The sequence below is a fragment of the Nelumbo nucifera genome, chromosome 1 (genome assembly GCF_055504915.1).
Source record: "Nelumbo nucifera cultivar China Antique chromosome 1, China Antique-T2T, whole genome shotgun sequence".
NCBI lineage: Eukaryota > Viridiplantae > Streptophyta > Magnoliopsida > Proteales > Nelumbonaceae > Nelumbo > Nelumbo nucifera.
In genome coordinates this window covers 151,864,682-151,873,978 of record NC_142649.1, presented here as the reverse complement: position 1 = coordinate 151,873,978, position 9,297 = coordinate 151,864,682, and positions in this window count along the sequence as shown.

Here is a 9,297-nt window from a genome sequence, read left to right as displayed (position 1 = left end):
CCGTAGTTGTGGGGCCCACATCAGTGTTCTCTACAGTAAATTAACAACAATTAACTTAATTAACTTAGTAACTCAATTGTCTACTTAAACTAATTTACGTAATTTCTTTAACTAGTTTATTTATTTATTTTTAAATTGCTTAATTGATAGTCAGTTAATTTGCTTATTTACCTTAATTAGCTTTAATTGTTTAATCACTCTATTTACTTAACTTAATTTGGTCAGTTGACTTAATCTAATTAATTAATTCACGTAGCTGACTTAATTTACTTAATTTATTTAATTGTTGTATTTACTTAGCTAAAATTAATTAATTAGTTAATTCACTTAATTTACTTATTTAAATCAATTAAATTTGTTTATTTAATTTACTTGATGAATTGTTTAATTTACATAGTTGGCTTAATTTACTTATTTACTTTAATCAGCTTAATTTCTTTAATTGTTCTATTTATTTAACCTAATTTACTTAATTAGTTAGTTAATTTACTTAATTGCATGATTTTAAAATCATCATTGACCTAGATAGTCGAATCGTTTTGACTCAAGACTCGATCAATTGTTTAGTTCCATTTTACACTTGGCTCAGAAATTTTTTTTTTCGAGAGAAAATAAACATTGACTTGGTCAACAAACCATTGACCTTGGTTGTTGAACTACTAAATTGTTCGGTCCAATAAATAGTTTTTAGATCTATTTTTTCTATTTTTATTTTTCAAAATTTCATGGGTTGATCCATTCATACCGGACAATTGAACTGTTGACTCATAAACCGGTGGCCAAAGTGGTTTTGTTTTGATTCAGTTTTTAAAATATTACTTAATTGGCTTAATTCACTTATTTATATCAATTAGCTTTGTTTATTACTTTGTTTCCTTAATTAATTTAATTTACTCATTTAATTGCTTAGTTTTATTATTTGTCTTAATTTGTGTAATTTATTTAGTTCACTTAACTTTATACCATCGTAGAGCTTGAAGTAATTCACTTAATTATCTTTATTAAACTAACCCATTTTCAAAATTTATGGTCTAAATTGGCCTTTTCAAACTTTAATAGTGCCACATAAGCATGCTTCTATTATTTTATGGGTAAATTACAAATAGGTACTCTATACTTTGGGGTAGTGATACATAGGTACCCTGCAACACTTGAGTACCCCGAACTCTCTAAAATAGACACTTAGGTCCATCCATTAGTATTTCGTTAGTTAAACATTACATAATGCTAACAATAGCCTTTAATGTATTTATGAGATCATTCTTAGGTAACTGAACCCACAATGACATTCTCGCATGGACAACAAATAACATATTCAAAATTTTCAATGATGGCATACTCTAGTAACGATTTTATTCCATAGAATCATTTGAAAAATACATGAGAATAATATTTTTGACATTATGTAAAATTTAATTGATGGAATACTAATGAGTGGACCCAAGTGTCTATTTTTGAGAGTTTAGGATAATCAAGTTTGGCAATTAAAAGTTCAAGGTACCTGTCTGCCACTACCCCAAAATACAGGGTACCTATATGAATAGTCATTAATATGTGATAACCATTTTTATGATTAAAATGGACCCTTTCACAAAGTTCAAGGATTGTTAGAGACAAAAGTCATTTCCTAATTAATTTGAAACCAATCAAATCTTAATTTGTCCATTTAGAAAAAAGAAAAAAATATGCATGTATGTAATGACTATGGACTCATTAATTGGTTTCTAAACCACAATGGGGTATGAACAAATGAGGGTGTTTGGAATCGTGGGCATTTATTAAATAAGCACTACCACATAGGCGTCACTTTAGCATTTCCCCCATTATGTGAACCCGTACGCGTAGAGACTTGCAAAAGTAAGCTTCGGTTTATGTGCGCACCTATCATTGGGGGAGTCTGGCTTTTCTCAAGGCAGAGTCCATGCACGCACGTGTGACAAGGATTACACATCGTTAGGTTTTACTTGTTCCATTCCACTTCCCGCCCCTCTCTCACTGAATACACCAAACCGAACCAGACATGTTCACTGTCACTCTCACTCTCCCTCTCTAACCGACGACGACCAGTAGCCATCACCGGCAATCGAAGAAGAGTGGGAGGTGTTTAACAATAAGGGAATTGATGCTGCGCGATCCGAGCACTCCTAGCTGGCAGCTAACTGGCTCCTAGCTGGCGACGGACTGTACTTGAGAAGAAGACGGTGAAGGATTCCCGGGGGACTTTCCCGGTGGGAATACTCCGATGCTCAAGTTAGAACACCTAAGAAATGTAGAAAAGAGATAAGAGTGTGGGTAGCGCTAGATCAATTAATACTCGAGATTAACTCAAGGTGCAAGATGCAAGATACAAGATACAAGATAGAAGATACCTTTCTCCTTCGATCATGGGGTTTTTAAATATGGGCATTCTTGTCAAATCGGGTGTAACTGCCACTGGACCTCTGTCACAACCGTTATTTGCCAGGGCTGTGCAGGTAACCATTGCAGAGTACTACCCAATCGGATGAGTGACACGTCCCAGAAAAGACAGACACGCTACCACCTGTCGAGAGACGTGGGTGCAACCTACTGGACTGGCAGGGGCTGCGCCATCAGTCAGGAAACATGACGTAGTATGACGGGTACGGTCTTGCCAAATAGAAGTTTCCTGAAAACGTCGCATCACTTAATAGCGAGTTGCTTTGTAGCGAGCTATCTCATAGCGAGCTGCCTTGTAGGGAGCCCTTAAATATGCCCCGAGGTGATTCCGCCTGAGGTTGCCTTTAGGGTAGTCTTCTTGTTTAAGTATTGGAGCAAGCTGGGATAGACTTGTCTTGGAGTATTCCCTTTTAGTACATCGGGGGTCCTCGAGCTCGCACTGTCTCGAGCTCATCCTGTGGCGAGCTGTAATGTAGCGAGCTGTCCTGCGAGCTCGTTACTTAGTCGCAGCCAGGCTGTTATGCTGAGCTGTCGCTTGTGCTGAGTCATGTCCATGCATCACCTTCTCAAGGGGTCGGGTCAAATCGCCCTCCATCAATTGCCCCCCACTCCTCGGGCCAAGGGTTCTCCTCTGGCATGAGGAGTTCATGGAGTGTGACGGGTGGATTTGACCCGAAATTCAAACTTGATTGACTGATCGCATTAAATATGCGCGCGGAAGTCAGGGGATTTCTAGACTTTTTGAATGCGAAAAAACGTGTCGAAGCGGCTCTCAATTCCGGAAGTCGTGCAGCCGTCATTACCTTAATCATGGGAGACATGCAGCCTGTCATGTTTCAGTTTCAGAAGACATGCGATCAGCTTGACTACGAACCGTTAGATCCATCTTAATCCGAGCCGTTGATTTGAGGGCACATGGCTATAAATAGGAGGGCCCCAGGCCTCATTTCTTTTATGCTAACTTGCCTTGCTTTCGGATTCTGAGGTCGCGTCTTCATCTAGCTGCCCGAGCTCTTCTTCTCTTCACACCGTCTCTTCGGTTCACCTCTTCCCTGATGAATCTTATCATTTTGTCAGTATGTCTGGGTATCCGTACCATGTCTTTCCCCGGGGCGGTAATCAAGACGGTGCTCCCTCGAGCTCAGGAGAAGCTTGGGGGCAGGCTCCGGAAGCTTAGGAGGCCTCTAGTGAGACGGCTTCTACCTCCCGGGGCAGGGATCCAGATAGCTTTGGTCCTTCCTCCATGTCGATGGAGAGACTTAGGGCCTTGGTTCTTCAATTTAACCTCCCTAGAGACCTTGTCTATAGTCTCCCTTCCGATGACTATCCCTGAGAGCACGGTCCTGATGAGTTAGTGATCTTCCAGGAACAGTTCGTCGCTGGCCTCCATCTTCCTCTGCATGGTGGTAAGTGACTACTTTTTCTTCTTTTCCCTTCTTCTTCTTCTTTTTTCTTTTCTGACCTTAACCTTTTGTTGGCAGGTGAACTCCGCCATCCACGCCATGGCCCTCCGGATCAACATTCACTCTGGTGATGCTCTCGCTCAGAGGTCAACCGTGCAGAAGCTCCAGAGCGAGCTCGACCGGGCCCAAGGTGAAGCCCTTTAGGCTCGAAATGGGAGCGAAGCCCAGTAATTGCTCGTCCGGGACCAGGAGGCACAGATCGCCCGGCTATCTAAGGAGAGTGCTTGCTACCGGGAGGAGTCAAGGGTGGCAGCGGAGAGGGAGCTTCTTTGTCAGCAGGTTCGAGACTTGGAGTCCACGCTTCAGGACCGAACTTGGAACTTCAACACCATGGTGGAGGCCGAGCGGGTTAAGGCGGTGTGGGACTTCAAGGACTCTCAGGAGTACCACGACCTCCAGGTGGAGTATGGCTCGAGCTCCTACCGCTCCAGATTTAAACTCTGCCGCTGGCTGGTTCGGAAGAAGTTCTCCGGGCTCAACCTCGACGACATAACAATGAAGGGTCTGGATCCTGAGACGGTGGACCTAGTGGAGGAGGAGGAGCCTGACTCTCCAGAGGATGATGAGGATGTGGAGGCGGTGGATCCCTGAGGTTGGTTGCTGCTCTTCTGTTTTCTTCTCTGAATGGATTCTGGTGGTTCCTGGGTATTAGAACCCGGTTTTAAATATCTGTCTCCTTCTTTCTTTTTTTTTTTTGATGAACTCTCTTGGGCGGTTGGGCCCTACTTTTTATTTGTTTTCTATTGAACTCTCCCTAGGCTGTTAAGCCTGGTTTTTGTTTATATAAATTAGTAATGAAATGTTTTACCTTTTTCTGCTAAGTATGGTGTGCTCTTTACTTTATGTCGAAGCGATTTTATCACTCGAGCTGTTAGAGCTACATACCTGAAGTAGGGTTTTTCGGTAGTTGTTACCCCGAGCTGCTCCTTGGTGCTTGAGGTAGTTTCATAGTATACCCTGAAGTAGTTACCACGTATGCCCGAACTGTACTCCCCTTGTCGGGTTTAAGTAGTGTACCGAGACGAGCTGCGCTTCATAGGGTTCACACCCGAGCTGCCTGCGCCTCCGGTACTAATACTTGGCCTTTGTCGATGAAACGATTATATCTTATACAGTGCCGAGGTCTTCGTTAGCTCGGCGTTCTAGCCCTTAGGCTAGGTGAGTGACTCGTGGTCTACTCAGTAGTTCGCCCATGCCATAGAGGCGACTGGGTCTTATCGTGCCGAGGTCTACGTTAGCTCGGCATTTTGGCCCTTAGGCTCTGAGAGTGACTTGTGGTCTACTCAGTAGTTATAGGTAATATTGCCTTAAGTTGACAATATTTCATGCCCGAGGTACTTGTTTCCCTTCTAGGGTTTCGAGCTCGTATGTTCCTTCCCCGAGCACCCATTTTACTAGGTAGGGTCCTTCCCAATTAGGCCCAAGCTTGCCAACACCGGGCTCAGGTACCATAACTTTACGAAGGACTAGGTCGCCGACGCGGAGGTTCTGCTTCTTGACCCTGGCATTATAGTGCCGAGCTACTCTCTGCTGGTAGGTTGCGGTCCTAATATATGCGAGGTCCCGTATTTTGTCAAAGAGGTCGAAGTTGGTGCGTAGCTCGTCTTCATTTGTCTTGTCATCGTACGCTTCTAGTCGTAACGAGGGAACTTCGATCTCGGCTGGGATGACTGCTTTAGTGTCGTAGGTGAGGTTGAAGGGGGTCTCTCCTGTGGCGGTCTTCACTGTGGTTCGATCTCGGCTGGGTAGCTCGTCTACCCATAGTCCTTTAGCTCGGTCTAACCGTGCCTTTAGTCCACGGAGGATAGCTCTGTTTGTGATTTCTGCTTGACCATTTGCTTGAGGGTGTGTGATCGACGTGAAGTTCTGTCGAATTCCCATGTCTTGGCACTAGTTCTAGAATTTAATGTCTTCGAACTGCTTACCATTATCGGAAATCAGCACTCAAGGTAACCCGAAGCAGCATACTATATTTTTCCAAAAGAAGTTCTGTACGTTTCGAGCCATGATTGTTACGAGAGGTTCAACTTATACCCACTTGGTGAAATAATCAACTGCTACCACTAAGAACTTCCTCTGGCCTGTCGCTGGTGGAAATGGTCTGAGTATTTCGATGCCCCAATGTGCGAAAGGCCATGGGCTGGTGAAATACTTGAGGTCGGCAGTGGGCTGATGGTGGATATTGGCATACTTCTGACACTTGTCACAATTTCTGACGAGCTCAATAGCATATGTTTTCATTGTTGGCCAGTAGTACCCCTATCCTAGTGCTTTTTGGGCGAGGGCCCTGCCCTGCAAGTGTCCGCTGCACAGACCCTCATGAGTGACGCGGAGCACGAGCTTGGCTTTGGAAGGTCGCAAGCAGCACATATAGGGGAGTGTGTAAGATTTTTGGTACAGCCGTTCGTCTATCATGACGTATTTGGCTGCCTGACGCTCTACCCTTCTGAAAGCATTGCGGTCTGTAGGAAGGGTCCCGTGTAGCAGGAAGCTCGTGAGCGGATCAATCCAGCTTGGCTCTGCTTGAACGATAGGAGCGATCTCCTCTGCCCCCCGAGAATGCTAGGCCGAGGCAGGTTCTCTATGTACACGATTCTCATGGTATTATCGCTGGTGCTGGCTAACCAGGATAGAGCGTCGGCCTCAGTGTTCTTCGACCTCGGGATTTGCTTGATGAAGTGTGACTGGAAGTTGAGCAGAGCCTCTCTTTTGGCTAAGTAGGCAATCATAGTTGGTTCGCGAGCTTCGTATTCGCCTATGACTTGATTGACCACGAGCTGGGAATCACTGCAGATGACGATATGCTTGGCTTTCACTTCTTTGGCTAGAACTAGCCCGGCTATTAATGCCTCATACTCCGCTTCATTGTTGGATGTCGCGAACTCGAAGCGTAGTAAATACTCCAATTTTGTGCCGCTTGGGCCATACAGAACGATTTCGGCTCCGCTGCCCTGGTGGTTTGAGGAGCCATCTACATGAAGGATCCAAGGCTCCTCATCCTAGTTCGCGCTTGGCCTGACTGGGAGAGATGCTGCGCTGGTTGCTACCTCATGGTGCTCGAACTCAACCGGCCCGGGAGCTTCGGGCTAGCCCGAACTAGGGGTCTCGTGCTCAACCGGCCTGGGGACTTCAGAGCTGAGTGCATTCCGTGATGAAGTCTGCTAAGGCTTGGGCCTTAATGGCAGTTCGCAGCTTGTATTGGAGGTCATACTCGCTGGGCTCAACGACCCACTTCGTCAGTCTACCGGAGACCTCGAGCTTGAGTAGAATTTGCCTCAGAGGTTTGTTGGTGAGGACGATGACAGTGTGAGCTTGGAAGTATGGATGGAGATTCCGGGCTGCAATGACCAGTGCATAGGCCAACTTTTCTATCTTTGGATATCTCGCCTCTGCTCCCTGCAACACTTTACTAACATAGCAAATAGGTCATTGGACCCGATCTACCTCTTTTATCAGTACCGAGCTGACCCCTTCGTCGCTTGCCAAGAGGTACAACTCTAAAACATCGCCCTCCTCGGGTTGGGTTAAGACCGGTATACTGGCAAGGTACTTTTTGAGCTCATCAAATGCGAGCTGGCATTCTTCGGTCCACTCAAACCCTTTGCTTTTAATTGCTTTGAAGAAAGGTAGGCAGCGGTCTGCCGACTTGGACATGAAGCGGCTCAGAGCAGCTATTCGGCCATTCAGCCTCTAAATCTCTTTCATTTTTCGGGGTGGTCTCATGTTTAGGATGGCTTGTATTTTATCCGGGTTAGCCTCAATGCCGGGCCGGTTAACGATGTATCTCAGGAATTTACCCGAGGTGGCACCTAAGACACACTTATTCGGGTTTAATTTCATGTTAAATCTATGCAGAATTTCAAAAACTAAATGCAAGTCTTGTATTAAATCATGTGAAAACTGGGTTTTGACGACCATGTCGTCTTCATAACATTCTATTTTCGGCCAATCAATGGCTCAAACAATTTATTTACAAGTCTTTGAAAGGTTGCCCCAGCATTTTTTAGCCCAAAGGGCATGGCCTTGTAGCAGTACAGGTCAAGCTCGGTTATGAAGGCGGTCTTTTCTTCATCGGTTGGGTCCATCCTGATCTGGTTGTAGCTCGAATAGGCGTCTAGAAAACTCAGCAACTCTTGCCCTGAGGTCGCGTCCACTAGACGGTCAATTTTGGGGAGTGGGAAGCAGTCCTTTGGGCAAGCTCGGTTCAGGTAAGTGTACTCGACGCACATGCGCCATTTACTGTTAGCCTTTTTTACCAGAACGGGGTTGACCACCCAGCTCGGGTAGTGGACTTCCCTGATAAAATCGGCTGCGAGGAGCTTCCCAACCTCCTCATCGACTGCCCTCCATCGCTCTGGGGCTAGGTTGCGTTTCTTCTGTCTAAAGGGCCTAACAGTTTAGATCGTAGAGGCTCCTCAATGGAAGCGCCGATCTGAAGTGTCCGGATCGGGTCCTCCGTTGATGCCGGGATGGAGACGGTCTCTTCCATGCGCACAATCCGCTCCTCGCACTGCTTCGTAGGTCGCTCCAGCTCGAGGTCATCGGCCACCTTGGCTTTCCCTTTGAGGGTGGCGACGTAGCATTTGTGAGACTCAAGCTGGTCACCTCGCGCTATCCCGATTCCGAAGTCCATGGGGAACTTCATGGCCAAGTAGTAAGTGGAGACCACAGCTCATAGGGCATGGGTGATCGGCCGACCTACTATGGCATTGTACGGGGAGGGGGTTGCGACTAGTAAGAAGTCGTGGTTGAGCCTCACTATGCTAGGCCAAGTGCCGACTTCCACAGGTACTGTAATCCTTCCCAGGGGCCTAACTTCCTCTCCGCTGAAGCCTACCAAGGGAGTGTTCGCGGGCTTCAGGTCGCTCTCTTGGAGCTGAAGTTGGTCGAAGGCTGCTTTGAAGAGAATATCTGCTGAGCTGCCCGAGTAAATGAGGACACGCCTAACCTCAAAGTCATTGATCTTTACCTTAATGACGAGTGCGTCATCATGGGGGTAGTGGATTCCGCGCGCGTCATCCTCCGTGAAGAAGATCGGGTCTTCCACCCTTGGCCGCTTCGGGGGGTTCTGTTCTTCCCTGGCGGCCTCGCGAGTAGATGTTCGAGCTGTGGCTGAGGTGCAGTCCGCTACAATCGAACCTCCGACAATCATGTGGATGGTCCCCCGAACTGGTCTCTCTTTAGGGGGCTGCTTCTGCAGTTGTTCCGCTTGCCTGCTGGATTCGGGAGCATCTGTACTCTGCTCTCCCTGCCGACCTGCTTTATTATTATTATTGTGTACAAAATTTTTCAAGTATCCGTGACGGATGAGCTCTTCTATCTCGTCGCAGAGGTTTTTACAATTTTTGGTGCTATGACCGTGATCTTTATGGAAACTACAATATACATTTTTATTCCTTACACTAGGATCGACTTT